Source organism: Dipodomys spectabilis, unplaced genomic scaffold (assembly GCF_019054845.1).
Source record: "Dipodomys spectabilis isolate Male_0828 unplaced genomic scaffold, ASM1905484v1 ptg000140l, whole genome shotgun sequence".
In the NCBI taxonomy this organism is placed as follows: Eukaryota; Metazoa; Chordata; class Mammalia; order Rodentia; family Heteromyidae; genus Dipodomys; species Dipodomys spectabilis.
The window spans coordinates 13941773-13957255 of record NW_024870817.1 but is presented as its reverse complement, the minus strand read 5'-3'; the positions used below and the strand labels follow the sequence as shown (position 1 = coordinate 13957255).

The 15483-nt window shown below is 36.3% G+C and overlaps 1 non-coding gene across 1 annotated transcript; it reads left to right on the top strand.

The window, feature by feature from the left end:
• The first annotated feature begins 14164 nt into the window (after positions 1-14164).
• LOC122117406 lies at positions 14165-14295 on the top strand. The gene has a single exon (XR_006149151.1). It is a non-coding gene; the product is annotated as a small nucleolar RNA SNORA51 (small nucleolar RNA).
• Positions 14296-15483: the final 1188 nt, after the last annotated feature.

The window sequence follows — 15483 nt, the reverse complement described above, 5'->3', positions numbered from 1 at the left end:
TAACATTTCAGTCTGGCATTCTTGATGCAGTCATAGTTAAGCAGGATTACTTGCTTCTGAAGTATTGCTACCCCACCCCTGCAATTTGTAGGACTCTTAGGTACAACTCTCTCATCCTGTTTTTCTTGATCTACAGCATCATCCATTGTCATGATCCATCATGACTTAGATTGCTGTACATTCAGATGTGAAATGTGGCTAAACAACATTCTTAAGCAATTGGTTGGTGCTTACCAAAATATATACATTCCCATAAGCAAGTTACAATATCTGAGAGTTGGGTTGACAGGATGCTAAATGAGGCTAGACAAAGTTTGCGAGGCAGGAAGGGCTCCTGTGACTGATCTATTTTCATAGCAAGGGAAGTTTAAGATGAATACTGATACTTCAAAAAGCCTCTGATCAGGTGCCTCAATCTTTCAGCCTCCCAGAATTCTTGTAGGATTTACTTATACAACCTAAGATGACCATGACAGCTCTGTGGTTTCAAACAAATATTATGTTTCATCTCCTTATGTTCACTGAGTGTCAACTATATCGCCATCCCTTACTCATATAGCACTTTTCCTGGGACTCAGACTGGTGGAGCAGACTGTCTAGGAGCTCGCTATATGTATAGTATTGCCTTATCATAAAGGGAAAAGAACTTTTTCTCTGAGCACCACTGCTAGGCAGTGACTCGTCCTCTCCACTCTCATTTCACTGGCTGACCCTGACCCCCTACTGATTAATTGAAGAATGCTGTGAGGGGTAACCCTTCCAGATAGAGGTCTCCACAGAGAAGCATTGGATACCTAGAAAGTACTTCTGCCTTCCACATTAAGTCAAAGGAATTCCCCTTGTCAATGCACACTAGGTAGGAAGAACTCATAACAATTTTACCAATTCTATTGCATGGACAATGGAAGAAAAGAAGAATATTATTTATTGGTCACTTCCCAAGCTAAATGTTTTTCATAACTACTTTGCATCACCATCACAATACAGAGTAGCATCCTGATTTTACTAAGAAAAAGTAACTATAATAAATCCTATTAAAGTTATGATTAAGCCCATGCCATATCAGACTGTAGGTGATGGTAATATTAATGCTAAGAATATGCAAAGCCTTCCTTCCTTCCCTTCTTTCTCTCCCTTCTTTCCTTCCCTCCCTCCCCCACCTCTCTCTCTTTCCTTCCTTCCTTCCTTCCTTCCTTCCTTCCTTCCTTCCTTCCTTCTCTCTTTCTCTCTTTTTCTCTCTCTTTCTTTCTCTCTCTCTTTTTTTCTTTCTGGTCCTGCAGCTTGAACTCAGGACCTAGGCAATGTCCATGAGCTGCTTTGTATCAAGGCTAGGGTTCTACCATGTGAGCCACAGCATCACTTTGGCATTCTCTGAGTAGTTTATTGAAGATAAGAGTCTCATGGACATTCCTGACTGGGCTACCTTCACACTGTGATCCTCTGGTCTCAGCCTCCTAAGTAGCTACAATTACAGATGTGAGCCACCCATACCCAGCCTACAAAACCTTTCTTATTGTCAAAAATGTTTATAAAGAAGTTAAATATAAGCCAGGTTCCAATGGCTTATTCCTATCATCTTAGCTTCTTAGAAGGTTAAGATTGATTATTAGAAAGCCATGCAATCAAGAATGAAGACTCTATCTCAAATATAATGTGCAAAAATCAGGACTTAAATATGGCTCAGTGGTAAGAGTGTCTGTTTAGCAAACTCAGAGAACTGAGTTCAAATCCAACTAGTAATCAAAATAAAAATGTATATAATAGGAACCACATACACATATCCTCCTTTACAACTGACAGTATTTAGAGCCATGTTTAGCTAATTTATACTTTCAAAGAAGCAAATCATTCATAACATGAATATAGGATCACACACACAAAACTCAAATACCCATAGATATGTTGAATAAAAAGGATAAAGCACAAATCACAAGGCACTTTACTATCTCAAATATACTACAAAGTTATAGCAATTTTTTAAAAAAGCATAATATTGGCATGAATAGTAAAACAAACAAATAGAGGAGAGATGAACCAGAAATAAATCACCTATCTATAGGTGACTGATTTTCAACAAGAAGCCAAAATGTACAATGGAAAAAAAGGAGTCATTGTAATAATCAGAAATTATATATTTAAATGCAAAAAAAATTAAATTAGACCTCTTCTCTCTGCACTGATAAAAATAAAATAAAATGTTTTAAAGATATGAATGTAAAAACATAAACTGGAACTACTGGGAGGGGGAGATGTTTTTGGAGGCAAACCCAAAATACAAGAAACAAACAAAAAATAAATAAGTGGGACAACAGACAAAAGATCATCTGAATAGAAAAGGAAACCATTATCCAAATGAAAATTCAACCTTCAGCATGGGAGAAATTACTTGCAAATTTTACATGTGATATGTGACAAGAGGTTAATATCTAGAATCCATAAAGAACAAAGCAATTCAAGAACAGAGAAACAAAATCACCTAATTTTAAAATAAAAAATCCATACATGTAGACTTTTTTCATGAGAAGATGTACAAATGACCAACAGATATATTTAAAAATGTTCAAGTTGCTAATTATCACAGAAATACAAATAAAAATAACAAGGAGATATCACTTTACCAAGAAAGAATGACTAATACCAAGGGTGAAGATTGTAAGTGCTGAAAAAGACGTGAGAAACAAGGGAAGCACTGAATGCTTTTGATGGAAATGATAGTAAGTACAGCCTCTATAGAAAATGGTATAGAGATCCATCAAAAATAAGACAAAAAATGGAGCTATGGTCCAACAGTTCCGGGACTTGAAATTTACCAAAATAAATGAATCACTGTACCAAAAAGGCATCTATAGTTCAAGCCCCATGACCGACAAAAAAAAAGAGGCATCTATAACCCTAGGGTTTTACAACACTATCCACAATAGCCAGAATTGAAAATAATTTAGGTGTGCATCAACTAATGAATAGATTTACATAATGTTATATATGCATAATAGAATTCTATTAAACCATAAAAAGAATAAAATCATATTATGTATAACAACAGGATGCAACAGAAGATTCTTATGTTAAGGTAAATTGGGCAGGCACAGAAAAATATAAGATATTCCTCATTTGTCTAACCTTTCTTTGATTTGCTGTTTCTGGGTCTCTATGAAGAAAATTTCAGCCTGTACCAAGGAGACCCAGCGTTTCTCCTATTCTGTCCTGCAATGTTTTCAAGGTGTCTGCTTTGATCCATTTGGAGTTGATTCTGGTGCAAGGTGATATATAAGGCTCTAGCTTTAGTTTTCTACAGGTGATTAACCACTTTTGCCAGTACCATTTACTGAAGAGCATGTCTTTCTTCCATTCTATTTTTTTACCTCCCTTATCGAAGATTAGGTGGCTATAGGTCTGTGGGTTCATTTCTGGGTTTTCAATTCTATTTTATTGGTCCTGAGGTCTGTTCTTGTGCTAGTACCAAGCTGTTTTGAATACTACAGCTCTGTAATAGAGTTTGAAATTTGGTATTATATTCCTCCAGCACCGTTCTTTCTGTTAAGGATTGTTTTTGCTATTTGGGGTCTTTTATTATTCCATATGAATTTTTGATTGCTCTTCTATTTCCTTGAGGAATGAGGTTGGAATATTGATAGGTATCGCATTGAATTTGTAGATAGCCTTGGGAAGTATTGCCATTTTCACGATGTTGATCCTTCCAATCCAGGAGCATGGGAGGTTCTTCCACTTTCTAAATTCTGCTTTGATTTCCTTTTTCAGGTTTTTAAAGTTTTCAACATTAAGGTTGTTGGTGGGGGTGTAAACTTGTTCAACCACTTTGGAAAGCAGTATGGAGGTTCCTCAAAAGACTCCACATAGAGCTCCCTTATGACCCAGCAATCCCACTTTTGGGCATTTACCCAAATGATCACACAAGACCATACTAAAGCTACCAGCACAAATATGTTTATTGCAGCATTATTTACCATAGCTAAGATATGGAACCAACCCAGATGCCCCTCAGTAGATGAGTGGATCAAGAAAATATGATATAGATATAGATAGGTATAGATATATCACACCCATACTCACACACATATGTGTGTGTGTGTGTGTGTGTGTGTGTGTGTGTGTGTGTGTGTGTATGAATTCTATGCCTCCATCAGAAAGAATTGCATTGCCCCATTTGTTAGGAAATGGAAAGACTTGGAAAAAATTATATTAAGTGAAATAAGCCAGGTCCAAAGAAATATAGGCTCCATAGTTTCACTTAATTGTAATAACTAGTATATATCTGGGACAAGTAGAAAAGGTCAAAAACTATGAACATATCACCAGATAAAATGAAGTTAAGCAAAATGAACCCCAAGATAGGGACACAAATAGTTTTTCCTTTCTTGCTATTGTTTCTAACATATTTATATGGTACCATGTGTTTTTTTGTTGCTTTGTATGTTCCTCCCCCATGGTATAACCCTTATTTTCACTCTATTTGATGTCAGTGTAATTTGGGGAGGGGTAGGGAAAAAATAAAATGTTTAAATAGGGCTACAGGTTGACCCATTGTAACAATGAGATGTACAAGACACTATGTTGAAAAACGAACTTTACAATTTAGGTGAAGGGGTGGGGGAGTGTAGTTGTGGAGGTGGAAGGGAAGGGATGGTAGGGGAAAAACAAAGGAGGAGGCAACAATGTTTGTTCATAAATGTACTCATTACTTTGCTCATGTAACTGTAACCCCTCTGTACAGTATTTTCACAATAAAAATTCCATTTTAAAAAGATATTCCTCATATGTGGAATCTAAAAATATTGATCTCCAAAGATCTTTCTGTAAGACACGATACTTTGAAACAAATGTAGGGAAAAACCTGGAAAATATCAGAATAAGATACCAATTGCTCAAGAAATAGCAGGAATTCATAAATGGTATTGATTGTATTAAATTAAGAAGCTTTTGTACTCCAAAGCAAACAATGACTAGAATGAAGAGAAACTCCAAAGACGGGAAGAACATTTTTCAAGCTAGTCATTGACAAAAATTAAATCAAGAATATATAAAAAGTGCCAGAATTTGAACACTGAAAATCAAACAACCCAATTACTACAATTGGTTAATTAATTTTTACTTGTATAAACTATAATTTCAGTAATGCTAACAACTTTTTTAACTTTTATTCCTATAGTTTTTCTCATCTCTATCCACTGTGTGAGTGTGCATGAGAGAGAGAGAGAGAGAGAGAGAAAGAGAGAGAGTATTTTTAAGAGGGCCAGAAAACAGCAATTTAAATCGAGCCCTCAGGAGAATGTGATGACCACGGACCTTGAGTTCTGCCCCTCTGTTACAATGTCACATTTTTATAGATCTTCCCCGTGTTGTTCTACTTCAGGTGTTATTGTCTCCAGTAAGATTTTATTTTTACTGTTAGCGTAGAATGAATCGCTGAGCCTTCTTCTAAATTACAAATTTTCAGGTTACTGTGACCCCCCTGAAACTGTGAAAATGTGCATCTTCAAGGTGAATTTTCAGACTCAAAACTGGAAAAAAAATGTTTCTGCCTGCTGATTATGAAGAACCTTACTAATGGAAAAGCAGTAAAAAAAAATCCATGGAAACTTGGAACAGATTTTTATAAAAAATTGTCAGTCTTATCCAATGTATGTTACAAACATTTCCAATAATTTTTGTTCAGAAAAAGAGAACATTATTACAAGATAGGCCTGCTCTGCACATTTCCACAGCACATAGATAACATTTCAGCCTTTTCCATAAACAATTAGATAGAAGAACATGGAACTTTCCCAGCCACATCTCTGTATAATCATGCCTCTACCAAGCTAAGCTTCCCACTAAGGACTGTTCCTGAGCCCATTCCAGGTAGATATGCATCTTCTTTCACTTCCCAGTTTCACATCTCAGCATATTCAGGTGATAATTATCCTTCAAGCCTCAGCTGCAATGCATTCTCTACTGGCCTCCAGTCGAAACTGACTACCCCTTCCAAGTACCTGCTATACTTTCTGTGTGCTCTTCTACAATTAGGAAGCTTTGACCATACTTACTTTCATTCACAGAGGCAAATATGTGACAAAAAAGTCAGAGAAGAAAACTTTCTTCATAACTTCAATGTCTAAATTAGTACAGAAAGAAGGCTTACTAAAAACATATCAGGAACCAGTATTTTATTTGGATATAACTGGAAAAAGGAAAACATACTCAGAGAAGTACTAAAAGCAAATAAATTTTGAGTTGGTTTCAATCAGACTGCATTGAACTCCACCTTATTTTTTTTTATTGTGAACATACTGTACAGAGGGGTTACAATTACATGGCAAGATAATGAGTACATTTCTTATCAAGCATTGCAGCCTCCTCCTTTGTTTCCCCTTCCCATCCCTTCCCACCCTCGTCCCGCCCCCCCAACCCAATCCTCCCCCCCCCCACCAAAGTTGTAAAGTTCGTTTTCGACATGACAACTTGTACTTCTCATTGTTGCAATGGGTCCACCTGTATCCTTAAACGACTTGTTTTTCCCCTTTTCCTCCACAATTTATACCGACATCAAATATAGTGAAAGCGGGGGTTATACTGTGGGGGAGAGACATACAAAGCAACAAAGAGATAATCTTATAAATGCGTTAGAAACAAATGCATGAAAGAAAAAAACATTTAAATACAAATCTAAGGGTTCATTTTCCTAACATCACATTATCTGACGGAACTCCACCTTATTGACATTTAGAATGAAACCTTTTCTTCCTGTGCTGGTCTGTTCTTTGTTATTATAGAAAGCTTAGTAGGCAAACATCTTCTCTTAGTTGTGACAACCAAAACTGTCTCCAGACATTGCTAAATAATCCCTGGGAGATAAAATCACTCTTGGTTGAGAACTATTATGTTAAGTGAAACTTTGTTCTGAGAAATATTTGATAAAGCTATGTTTTCCCTGGTAGTCAAAAAGAATAGAGGAAACACCAAAGGCTAGGGGCTAATGTCATGAGGACAAAATAACTTTTTTATAAATGGCCCTACAGTGCAGAATGCAAAGAATGATAGAAAATGTGACATGAGCAACTATACTAACTGTACCGTTATTTTGCTTTGGCTTGGTTTAGATGGTGGTTCCAGGGCTTGCATGTAGGGTCTTGCACTTGCTAGGAAATTACTCTAGCACTTGATTCACATTCAATACAAGAGTACTGGATTTTAATATAGAAAAGTTAGGTATTAACAATCACAAGGGACTTATTTAATGAATAAATGTCATAGATTCATTTAGTCCACCCAGGCTGGTATAATAATCATGTCTTATAAACAATGGGCATTTATTTCTCAAAGTTTTGTAGACTTGGAAGTCTAAAGTCAAGGGACAAGCAGATTTTGTGTTTCATGAGGACCAGTTTTCTAGTTCTTAGCTGGTGCTTCTCCTGAGTCCTCACATGATAGACTGAAGGGCTTCTTTCAGAGGAGCACTGAACTCGTTCATGCCACTCTGCCTTTTACCTCCTGCTTTTGCATTCTACCCCAATAGAGGTTAAGATTTCAATATATGAGTGTAGAGCGATTATAAACATCTAGCTCATTGTGTAGAGTTTAGTGAGATCTACACTAAGATTGGGGTCTCCACTTGGAGCATCTTGAAGGCTTAATTAATACTTCTTCTTGGGTTGTAAGATTGTAACCTAATTGATAAATTGAGAGTTGCCATGACTGCTGCTTCTTTTGCAGTACAAAATGTTGTCTTCCAAAGACAGTAACCTGGCAATCTTTTAGAAGCTGGGCATGCACTTACTGTGATGAGCCCCTTCCATGTATGCTTCCACTACAATATGCAAGGTAAGGTTGACTGCCTCTCCTCCTATCACAGTTGGGAAAAGTGCAAGAACAGACATCCTCAAATGAGTTAGTCTGTGAGCTCCCACTGAGGGTCAGGCTTATGAGTTCCTGCACTTTCAGGGCAGAGGAAGATGGTAGAAAAGAATAACATGACAACCAATATTAAAATTTTGACTCCATGATAATCAATGCTGTCAACACGGTAATGACTTGTTTAAACATTTATTAAATCACTTCACAGCAAATAGTAACACATGAAGTGTTACCCTCACATTTCACAGCAACATCACTGCAAAGCAGAAGGAAATGCTAGCCAAACTGTTTTAAAAATCTTTATCAAGGTATTATTTAGTTAATATTGAGAGGGTTAGTTTTTCTTGTTTGTTCACATATAGTAATTTTATAAACAAATTTTGTAAGCATTTTATTATTTTATTATTATTGGTAAAGCAAATATCTAAAATGGGAAAATTTGGTGGTGGCACATTCACAATGCTATATTTTTTTTTCTTTATGCGGTTTTCAACAAAGTGATTATTGGTGACAGAATAACAATTTATAAAATTACATGAATTATATGTTCAACACAAAGTTTCCTTTTTCACTATTTTTAAAACATTTCTTTCAAAAAAATTTGAAGAAACTATACTCTTAGCCAGGCAAAGTTAGGCATATCTGTAACCCCAGCACTTCAGAGGATGAGACAGATAATCACAAATTTGAAACCAGTGTCTTGCTTCAAAGCAAGACTATCTCAGACAATAACAAACCACTACACTCTATGTTTAATAAAATATCTCTAAAGAGTTGTACAAAGGAGTTGTCATTTAACAGAGGTTTATGACTACAAGATAACTTGGTCAATGTGACCTCTTTCAACATGCTCACTCAACTCTCCTCTACCCACCCCTTCCCTCACTCTTCTTAATTTTGTAGGATATACATTGAATTCTCCTCCATTCTCCCCCTTATTTTTCTACTTCTATTACCTTGACTCCATCCCACCCCACTCATTTCGATCACCCTCTTCCTGGTATGTTTCTTTTGCTGAACTCTTACTCTGCCTTTCTAAGGAATTTCTCTTGAGTCTACCATATTTCAGTAGTACATTTGTATATATTTGCATACTACCCAATGTATTTACCCTATAAGCTTATAAGCTAAATGTAGCTTCTACATATAAGGGCAAACAAGAATCCTTTGTCTATCTGAGTCTGACTTACTTCATTTATTCTTAATAATCATTCCTAAAATGCTCTCTATTTGCACTCGTGCATACACACACACACACACACACACACACACTTCCACATAGCGTATTGCTGAAACAGACCAATGAACGTTTCTATGACATAACATTTTCTTTTGGAAGTACTGAGGTTTGAACTCAGGACCTCATACTTGCTAGGAAAGTGTACTGTCACTAGAAACACATCGCTATCCCTTTAGCATTTAGTTATTTTTCAAATTATCTTTTATTTTTGACCTGAGCCAGTAACAGACCGCAATCCTCTTACCTCTGTCCCCCGAGTGAATGGAGTTTCCAGGCTTTTTTGTAAAGCTGGCCTCAAAGTTTGATCCTTTTATCTTTACCCACCAAGTAGCTAGGATTATGTGCATAAGCCACACTACTCAACCTTAATTTAACATTTTATGATTCTTACCTGGGTAATTTGTGTATTAAGTTGAATAAATATTGGGCCATTAAAACAAGATAAAGTTTAGTGGTTAAATAAAAATGACATCAAGATTAGGGTAAAGCCGGTTATAGTGTCACGTACCTGTAATCCTAACAATGTAAAAGTAGAGATCTAAAAAATTGTGGTTTGACATCAACCTGGGCAAAAGTTAGCAAAATATTATTTCAAAAACAATCTGGGCATAGTGGGCATCCCTGTGGTCTCAGGTAGAAACCAACCAAACACAAATCACAAGACCTTATCTGAAAGATAACTAATAACTAATAAAAAGATTAGGAGCATGATTTAAGTGATAGAGTTCTTGTGAAGGCCCTTAGTTCAAAAACTATTAAAACCAATGGTAATAATAATAATTATCAAGATTTGCATGAGAAGTTCAGAACTGGAATGGCAGCTCCCAAAGGTAGAGACCTAAAATCTGTCATCAATGCCACTTCACTGTTTCAAATACCCTATGGGTCCTCTGTCGAGCATGAGAACATTGCAGAGGTGTGAAATACAGCATATCTTTCTTTAAAGACACTCTTTATAAGTTGTTGATATTGCTTCTTGTTGGCTTGGCCTTGGTACCTAGCCATTCTAACTGCAGGAGAGAATGGAACTGTTGTCTTGATTTGGAGCAGCTGTGAATCCAGCTATAATTTTTAGGTTCAATTGCAAAAAAAAAAAAAAAAAGGAAAGAACTTTAAATTAGAAACATTTATAGGTAATTATATTTATTTATAAAAGTAAGGAAACATTAAAATAATGAATTGCAGTATTTTTGTATTAAAGCAATTATTGTAATAGCTGTAATATTGCTGTTACTTGATTTCAAACATAGTGGACCAGTCTGTCCTGAGAAATGTAAGTTGCTGGGTTTTGCTCTTAGGAAAGACTATTTTCAAAGTGACATGCGGTGATTTCAAGTGGGAAAAGTCCAATAGCGCAGTCCTGGGTGCTGCAGGAACTAGATACAGGCTCTGCCCAGACATACTACAGAGACACGACCACATGCTTCATTGGCAAACATGACAGGCCTAGGCTAATTTTCAAAGAGAACTTCCTTGCTTTGGTTGATAGAGCATAAATCACAGAGATTGAGAACAGTGGAGTGAGTGTTGAGTGTTCAAAGAAACTTTTTGCAGTGTAAGTTTATGCCACCCTTAAGATCAGTCACCTCCTTAAAGAGAGATGAAACTATAGAACATTATCTACCTCCAACAGGGCAAGCCACATTCATGGAAGCTCAATGAGAATGCTCGCTCATAAGGTCATTATATTAGGACATGCATGTGAGGGGTTGGGAAGGAGGAGAGGAATTAAAATCCACAGTATTGGCAAGGATATGTGTGTACAACTGAAGCCTATGCTTCTGTGCAACATAAATTCCTTCAGGGTAGAGATTTCCTGTCTTGCTATTCCTGATCCATAGGAAGATCTGAAGAAATACTCATGCAATAAATGAAAATAAATCTAGTTCCAAAGAAGCACGAGTCTCTATATGAAGGTTAGATTCTGCCAACCATTTTCTCTCTACTGGTTGTCCCTGGTACCAGCAGCAGCAGCAGCACATAGGGCTGCAATCCCTAGGGTGGGCTTCTCAGTGTGCCCCCAGGAGCCAGAGCACAGCTGGTCCCACTTCTCCATAGCAGCAGCACGAAGCCAAGTAATCCACCAAGTGCCATGAAGTGTCTCTCACCTGGGAACAATTTTCCTGCATTGAGCAAAGACAATTGTTTGTTTATCGAGCTGCCTTCACCCACTTCTTACATCTTCTATTGCTCTTTAAAGCTGCAATTTGTCTGATACTTCTTTCTTACCACACCCATAGATTGAAAATATAAAAAAACCCTCTTGAAGAAACATGTCATTCAATTTCTGTGAAATTCTCCAGACAATGCAGCAGTCCATCAGTGGTGGAATTCCTAGTTAATCAGAAGAAGAGTGTATTGAAGTATGAAAACGCAAGGAAAAGAACTGTAGATGACAGCCCTAGTGCCTCCTGTCTGAAATCCTACCTATTCAAGAGGCTGAGATCTGAGGATCAAGGTTTGAAGGGAAAAACATTCCTGAGACTTTTGTCTCTAATTAACCAGCAAAAAGCTAGAAGTAGAGGTGTGGTTAAAATGATGGAGTGGCAGCCTTGAGTGAAAAAGCTAATGGACAGTGCCAGGACCCCGAGTTCAAGCCTTAGAAAAAATTATATTAAGTAAGCCAGACCCAAAGAAACATAGGTCCCATGGTTTCCCTTATCTGCAATAACTGTATATGTCTGGGACAAGCAGAAAAGGTCAGAGAAGATGATGTTAAGCGAAATGAACCCCAAGATAGGACACAAGTGTTTTTTTCTTCCTTGCTATTATTTCTAATGTATTTATAAGGTACCATCTGATTTTTTTTGTTGCTTTGTATGTCCCTCCCCACAGTATAACCCCAGTTTTCACTGTATTTGATATTGGAATAATTTGGGGAGGGGAAGGGAAAAAACAAATTGTTTAAATAGGGATACAGGTTGACCCATTGCAACAATGAGATGTACAAGACGCTATGTTGAAAAACGAACTTTACAATTTAGGCAGGAGTGGGGGGGATGGGGCTTAGGGGTGGGGAGTGTAGCTGAGGAGGTTTGAGGGAAGGAATGTAGGGGAAAAATAAAGGAGGAGGCAACAATGCTGGATAAGAAATGTAATCATTACTTTGCTCATGAAACTGTAACCCCTTTGTAGCGTATTTTCACAATAAAAAACTTAATTAAAATAAATAAATAAATTTTTAAAAAAAGAAAAGGAAAAAGAACTGAATAACTAGCATTTTTAAAGGAAATAATAGTGGAAAGACCAGGCCAAAATTAGGGGGGGAGGGGAAACACTTTGTAAGGATACTGCTGCTCTGCTAATAATAAAAACTCCAAATGATTGAATACTCTGCACTTCAGAAACACAGAATCTCATAATTTACGTAATTAAAGGCCAGAATTTCAAGTGGACTTTAATATTAAGCAAATGATACATCTTTGAACACAGAACCAAACTTATGTCCTTTGAGTCTAAATATTTAGTTCTTTTCAATAAGCCACATTATTGCTAAAAAGATTGATTTTATTTCAGAAATCATAAAATAGCATTACGTTATCTAACAGCTGTGAGGATCCACTGACAATAACCATTGTTAAAAACCATGAAATTCCAACCTAGTAATTTATCTTGATCAGTTAGGAGGTAAGTTATAAAGAATTTGTTAATAATAATAATGTATCATGGTTCAGGAGTGGCTATTTTTTTCTATAATTTAAAGTGGATCTAATTGTCATGCATACTCACTGTGCATGCTAGCACACTTATTTTTCCCCCTGCTTAGTGGGACTTTAAATCAAGACCTGTAGATTGTGCCTTAGCTTTTTTCCTCAAGGCTAGTATTCTACCACTAGAGCCACAGCTCCACTTCCTGCTTTTTGATGGTGGTTAATTAGAGATAAGATGGATTTGTCCACCTGGCTCCTTGGTCCTCTGATCTCAGCCTCTTTAGTAGCTAGGATTACAGAAATAAGCCACCAGCATCTGTCTCCAATATAAATCTTGATGGTAGTAAGAGCTATCATTGGCCAGGCTTTGCACAGAAATCTTTCAATATTCCAATGATAGTGCTCCCATGAAGGAACAGAGTTTTTACCTGAGGTAAGTATGAGGATCTCTGAGTTCAGATAAAGAATATGGAGTTACAAATTTTATTGACAAACTACAGTTCAAGTCTGTGTCATTTAGTCATAAATGGTAATAGTGAAGATCTGAGAGTGGAAAACATCTGAGGGTATTATTGGAAAAGAGAAAAAATGTATGTAAATGCAAGAATATTGCCTTTGATTAGATCCACTATCATGACTAAATAACCTGTACAAGTGGGAAACATTTCAAAGAATAGGACTCACCTCCATTAGCCAGTATAAATGTCATTTATTTGAGATCATCTGAGTCTACAAACAACAATGTTAATGAATTGTTTCTCTTCTCAGTGTTTTGTACTCAATACTGTAATAGTTATGGCTGTTGTATTTATATATTAAGTATTTTTCTTTCTTTCCAACTACAACACTCCTTGAGGCAGAAAAAATATCTTATTCATTTTTAAAGTGCTTCTGTAGTAAGCATACACAAAATATCTTTTTAATTAAAATGAATAATTAAGATTGCACAGTAGAAAGGTTGGGATTGTAGCTTAGTGGTAGAGTGCTTGCCTAGCACAAGACCCTGGGTCCAATTCCCCACTTGATAAAAAAAAAAAGATTAGCTATCAGAATCCATTTTGTTCTATTTAGAAAAAGGCATAAGGAATTCCTTTAATTTAGGAACTATTTCGACAATAGAAGTTTTTAATTAATGATTAGGTATGAAACTACAAATAATTAGTAAACCCCTGCCTCTACAGTAAAAAAATATCTATCAGAGTAACATTTACCTTGCTTTGTGTGACACGTTCAAGGTTCTCAAAAGGACTGACAGTTGGAGATAGTCTCTCATATCTATGTACACTCTTTTACAAACTCCCTATATTCTATCATTTCTGAGCAGGAATGGGACTCTTGTTCAAGCTGCAGTTTTCAGGATATGAATTGGCACAGGCATAATGATGCTGGTAAAAGGGTATGAAATTAAAGAAAATCAAATCCAGGCCTCCGGGTGCTTACCACAGGCTGTGTTCTTATACTGACTGCATAGAAAGAGGAGGCAGAGTAAACCTACCCCATATATACCTCAACCCAGGCCTGTACCTAGTCTGAATTGTGAATGGGGAGATAAGGGGGAAAAAAAGAAGAAAAAAGGCAATCAAATTCCAAATCATTGCCCAAGTAAGTAGGAATCAGCCCAAGATGGTAGTGATGAGCTCCAAAGATAGACATCAGGCACCATAGCCTATAAGGTACAAGTTCTACAAAGAATAAAACTCTTAAACAATCATGACAGTCTGAACATAGCATAAAACAGTTCATTTATAAAAAATTATTACAAAAGTAGTGAGAATATGATCGCCTCAGTTTTCATTCTTTCTCTTAATGGTTTAAATGAGTTATGATTGTGTCCAAACTTTTGCTCCATAATAAAAGATTTATAAATATCCAGGCCATATTCTCAGTTTTCTAGATTATTCATCTGATAGTCAATGTATGATTCTAACATTATGGGACATTTTTCAGCTCTGGTGCTTAAAGAAAAAGCACCAAATCATATTTCATATGTGTTAGGAGATCTAGTTTTATGAAGAATTAATTCATAGTTCTGACTTACTCCTCCCAACTTCCATATATCAGAATATAATTTCAAATACATTATGGTTATTCTCAGAGTCTTCTTCTCCCTTATATATACTGTTGAATATCTTGTTCTAAGATTCCTATAGGAGGATCTATGACTTTTTGCCTGCTAGGCATCCTTGCAGTCTTCATGGCATTTAGTTGTAATGGCTCACACATTGTCCTTTGAACTGTGCATAACCACTATTTCTGATGGTCTCTCTAGTCTTAAAAACTTCATGCCATGGATAATTTCATTATTTTAACTTTTTTATTTAGTTTGTTTAAAATAGATGTTTTTCCAGTCCTCTTTTCATTCATGTAGCAAATAGGCATTTCTTGCTTTTTTTGGGGGGGAGGGGTGTTCTTATTTCACATTCTAAGTAGAAAACAGTAATAATACCTCAAAACATATGCTATTTATATGAGTTTCATATACTCTGGTGGCAATAGTTGGTTAAAATGAGTACATATCTAGTATATTTATAAGTATTACAGATTTTGACACTGCAGCAAAGGCTTTGTATATACCTGGATAAGGTAACAATTCTAGAAAATGAATTATATGGGGAAAAGCCATGTGAGAATTCGGAGGAAATGGGATAAAGAACAAGGTAATTATCTTGATAATGCCTGAGAAGAAAAGATTGTTTTATGTGTTTTAGAGCCAACAAGAAAACCAGTGTGGAACAGAGTGAG